General features: G+C 54.9%; 3 non-coding genes across 3 annotated transcripts in view; all 3 read right to left on the bottom strand.

The window, feature by feature from the left end:
- Positions 1 to 51, bottom strand: part of LOC126318578 (large subunit ribosomal RNA) — a 4,222-nt gene extending 4,171 nt beyond the window's left edge. The window contains exon 1 of the ribosomal RNA XR_007557393.1: positions 1 to 51. This exon is cut by the window's left edge and continues 4,171 nt beyond it. This is a non-coding gene — a ribosomal RNA (large subunit ribosomal RNA).
- Positions 52 to 239: 188 nt separating this feature from the next.
- Positions 240 to 394, bottom strand: LOC126318546 (5.8S ribosomal RNA). Its single transcript, XR_007557364.1, has one exon. It is a non-coding gene; the product is annotated as a 5.8S ribosomal RNA (ribosomal RNA).
- A 365-nt stretch (positions 395 to 759) lies between these two features.
- Positions 760 to 2,652, bottom strand: LOC126318563 (small subunit ribosomal RNA). Its single transcript, XR_007557379.1, has one exon. It is a non-coding gene; the product is annotated as a small subunit ribosomal RNA (ribosomal RNA).
- Positions 2,653 to 5,000: the final 2,348 nt, after the last annotated feature.

The following is a 5,000-nucleotide window of genomic DNA, read 5'->3' as shown; positions in this document are numbered from 1 at the left end:
GCTTAGTAATATGCTTAAATTCAGCGGGTAGTCTCGCCTGCTCTGAGGTCGTTGTACGAGGTGTCGCACGCCACACCGCCAGCCGGCTGTGCACGCTACCGAGAAAGTACCGGTATGCGAACCGCCAGGCGACGGGCGCGCATCGCACGTTTAAGGAGACGCGGCCGGCCACACAGGCGACCACGACACTCCCACGTCTCTGAAGCGGGACAAACGCCGCGCGCTTCAGTATACGTAGCCGACCCTCAGCCAGACGTGGCCCGGGAACGGAATCCATGGACCGCAATGTGCGTTCGAAACGTCGATGTTCATGTGTCCTGCAGTTCACATGTCGACGCGCAATTTGCTGCGTTCTTCATCGACCCACGAGCCGAGTGATCCACCGTCCTGGGTGATCTTTTCCTTTTCAGTCTCCCACTGTCTCTTTCAAGACAGTAGCATTTGCGGGACTGAGGCGTCTGACGGCCCCTGTTCCACTATTTTTTTTGTGTCCAACGGCCTCACAGCCGATGGGCGTCGTACGGCTCCACACCGGAGCGGACAGGCACTCGGGCGAACGTCATTCAAAACCGGCGCCAGGCGCCAGGTACCGCAGGCCAGCCGCTCCAGAGCTTCAGCGCTCGTACCACACAACAACAACAACACTTCCGCTAGTTTTGAGAGGCACGCGTGGTTCCGCACGCGGCGCACGGCCACTGCCGTACAGGTAGCGTGTTGCGCGACACGACACGCACATCGAAAGACATGCAGTCTAGTCGGTAATGATCCTTCCGCAGGTTCACCTACGGAAACCTTGTTACGACTTTTACTTCCTCTAAATGATCAAGTTTGGTCATCTTTCCGGTAGCATCGGCAACGACAGAGTCGATGCCGCGTACCAGTCCGAAGACCTCACTAAATCATTCAATCGGTAGTAGCGACGGGCGGTGTGTACAAAGGGCAGGGACGTAATCAACGCGAGCTTATGACTCGCGCTTACTGGGAATTCCTCGTTCATGGGGAACAATTGCAAGCCCCAATCCCTAGCACGAAGGAGGTTCAGCGGGTTACCCCGACCTTTCGGCCTAGGAAGACACGCTGATTCCTTCAGTGTAGCGCGCGTGCGGCCCAGAACATCTAAGGGCATCACAGACCTGTTATTGCTCAATCTCGTGCGGCTAGAAGCCGCCTGTCCCTCTAAGAAGAAAAGTAATCGCTGACAGCACGAAGGATGTCACGCGACTAGTTAGCAGGCTAGAGTCTCGTTCGTTATCGGAATTAACCAGACAAATCGCTCCACCAACTAAGAACGGCCATGCACCACCACCCACCGAATCAAGAAAGAGCTATCAATCTGTCAATCCTTCCGGTGTCCGGGCCTGGTGAGGTTTCCCGTGTTGAGTCAAATTAAGCCGCAGGCTCCACTCCTGGTGGTGCCCTTCCGTCAATTCCTTTAAGTTTCAGCTTTGCAACCATACTTCCCCCGGAACCCAAAAGCTTTGGTTTCCCGGAGGCTGCCCGCCGAGTCATCGGAGGAACTGCGGCGGATCGCTGGCTGGCATCGTTTATGGTTAGAACTAGGGCGGTATCTGATCGCCTTCGAACCTCTAACTTTCGTTCTTGATTAATGAAAACATACTTGGCAAATGCTTTCGCTTCTGTTCGTCTTGCGACGATCCAAGAATTTCACCTCTAACGTCGCAATACGAATGCCCCCGCCTGTCCCTATTAATCATTACCTCGGGTTCCGAAAACCAACAAAATAGAACCGAGGTCCTATTCCATTATTCCATGCACACAGTATTCAGGCGGGCTTGCCTGCTTTAAGCACTCTAATTTGTTCAAAGTAAACGTGCCGGCCCACCGAGACACTCAACAAAGAGCACCCTGGTAGGATTTAAACGGGGTCCGCCTCGGGACGCGAAAGCACCCCTTCGGCTCGCCCCACCGGCAGGACGTCCCACGATACATGCCAGTTAAACACCGACGGGCGGTGAACCAACAGCGTGGGACACAAATCCAACTACGAGCTTTTTAACCGCAACAACTTTAATATACGCTATTGGAGCTGGAATTACCGCGGCTGCTGGCACCAGACTTGCCCTCCAATAGATACTCGTTAAAGGATTTAAAGTGTACTCATTCCGATTACGGGGCCTCGGATGAGTCCCGTATCGTTATTTTTCGTCACTACCTCCCCGTGCCGGGAGTGGGTAATTTGCGCGCCTGCTGCCTTCCTTGGATGTGGTAGCCGTTTCTCAGGCTCCCTCTCCGGAATCGAACCCTGATTCCCCGTTACCCGTTACAACCATGGTAGGCGCAGAACCTACCATCGACAGTTGATAAGGCAGACATTTGAAAGATGCGTCGCCGGTACGAGGACCGTGCGATCAGCCCAAAGTTATTCAGAGTCACCAAGGCAAACGGACCAGACAAGCCAATCCGATTGGTTTTGATCTAATAAAAGCGTCCCTTCCATCTCTGGTCGGGACTCTGTTTGCATGTATTAGCTCTAGAATTACCACAGTTATCCAAGTAACGTGGGTACGATCTAAGGAACCATAACTGATTTAATGAGCCATTCGCGGTTTCACCTTAATGCGGCTTGTACTGAGACATGCATGGCTTAATCTTTGAGACAAGCATATGACTACTGGCAGGATCAACCAGGGAGCTGCGTCAACTAGAGCTGAGCAGCCGGCCGCCCGGGAGTGTGTCCCGGGGGCCCGCGCGAACACGCAAGCGTCCGCTCAATTATTCTGCAAACAGGAGGAGGCCGAGCTCCCCTGCACGATACACCTCGAAACCCTCTCAGGTCCCGGCGGCGCGCAGCGCCGTCCTAGGTACTTGTTCGGTTTCGAGAGAGGCGCAATCGCCCGGAGTTAGGCGAGTAGACGGTTTTAGTGCGAACACCCTTGCTCCCAACTGAGCTTGCCGCTGCCGACAGAGGCCCGGGAGCGTGCTGTCGTGGCATTGCCGGCGGGAGACAACACGCGCCACCTATGGTGACCGGCAGCTCCAACGCCAGCGCCACACAAGGGCAAAGCCCCACTTGGGTGCAGAAGCGAACTCTCCCAGCACAGCGCACGTGCCAACACGTCCGCACAACTGCGATACAAACCACCTGCGAGAACCGCTGGGGCGACCGAGCAGCAGACGGCGTCGCGGCGCCGAGTGCCAGGCGGCGGCGTATCCTCAACGCACACAGTCCTCAATCAGACCAGCACACTGCAGATGTCCACCGCGCTTCGCACCGGGCTCGGCTGAACCAACTTTGGCCGCCAGGCGCCGCGTGCAGGGTGCGCCGCAGCGTAGCTGCGCCGCCTGCCGGGCCCGTCGGCTGGCGCTCCTGCCACTCGGCGCCCCCTACCAGCCGGCTGTTGCGCGTGCGCCCACGCAGCGCGCGGCCAACACGCCGGGCGGCCCCCCTTCACCGGCCGGGAACAGTCCCACCAAGCCACCGCCGCGTATCGCTTCATACCCACATGGGCCTAGTCACGTGTGTGGATGTGGCGGGTACCGCTGAAACAACCGGTTAATAGCTGTACCGATCGTCGCCATCACAGATTCACCTCCAGCGTGAACAACCGCTCAACAACGGATTTCCAGTTCATTTGCGTATCTTGGGCAGTAAACGTAGATGTCCACCTACATTTGCGAATTCAACAATTCTTGCATGCCAGGATGTCATGTGTCACGACACGCTACATCAGACCACATACACACTGCGACATGTGCAGAAGAGAACACGTGGAAGGTGGCCCGCGCAAGTATGCGATGTCCCTTCCGCGATCCACTGTCAACCGGCATCTGCGGCATGTCCCAGATATGGAACGCGGTCCACCAGGGTAGCACTTTGTGTGAGGCAATACGACAAAGTCGGAATACACGCGTCACTACATCAGACGGCTCACGCTGACCTGACCTGACCTGACCTGACCTGACTCACCGCACCACCACCCCCAGCGACCCAGGGTGACATACAATGCGTTCGTACGTTCCTCCCACACGCCTCTACGGCGTACCACAGTGCAACCTAGCTGTTATTGGGAGACGAGACAAGTAGCATCGAGCACAACATATGGAAATTGAGATTCGACACCGTTGGGCACAGCCAGCGTACAGTCACACGTATCACACTACTTCACTCTGTACGTAACTACCGATGATCGGTACAGCGTGTGGGTTACGCGTACGACATCAGCGGACAATGGACACAGACCATACCACGACGTACACTGAGGGCGTCGACATCTGAATGCAACTGAACAGCTGCGAGGCTCATTTAACACTCACACGCCAGACCGACCAGCTTGAGAGGACAGAGACACAAAGAGGGGGACAGAGGGGGGGGGGGGGGCCGATATAGTCCTATTGCAGTACAATTGACAGTGGATAGCGGGAATATGTGGAAAGTAAGCAACACTCGCAAGACATCTACATGAGGATAACAACGACACCAGAGATTCCGAGCAGTGAACTATGTTAGGCAAAGGGACAACGTGGGTTAGGTTAAGGGACAACGTGGGTTAGGTTAAGGGACAACGTGGGTTAGGTTAAGGGACAACGTGGGTTAGGTTAAGGGACAACGTGGGTTAGGTTAAGGGACAACGTGGGTTAGGTTAAGGGACAACGTGGGTTAGGTTAAGGGACAACGTGGGTTAGGTTAAGGGACAACGTGGGTTAGGTTAAGGGACAACGTGGGTTAGGTTAAGGGACAACGTGGGTTAGGTTAAGGGACAACGTGGGTTAGGTTAAGGGACAACGTGGGTTAGGTTAAGGGACAACGTGGGTTAGGTTAAGGGACAACGTGGGTTAGGTTAAGGGACAACTTGAGTTAGGTTAAGGGACAACTTGAGTTAGGTTAAGGGACAACTTGAGTTAGGTTAAGGGACAACTTGAGTTAGGTTAAGGGACAACTTGAGTTAGGTTAAGGGACAACTTGAGTTAGGTTAAGGGACAACTTGAGTTAGGTTAAGGGACAACTTGAGTTAGGTTAAGGGACAACTTGAGTTAGGTTA

The sequence above is a fragment of the Schistocerca gregaria genome, unplaced genomic scaffold (assembly GCF_023897955.1).
Source record: "Schistocerca gregaria isolate iqSchGreg1 unplaced genomic scaffold, iqSchGreg1.2 ptg000672l, whole genome shotgun sequence".
NCBI lineage: Eukaryota > Metazoa > Arthropoda > Insecta > Orthoptera > Acrididae > Schistocerca > Schistocerca gregaria.
The sequence above is the reverse complement of the archived record's forward strand: the minus strand, read 5'-3'. Positions and strand labels throughout refer to the sequence as shown.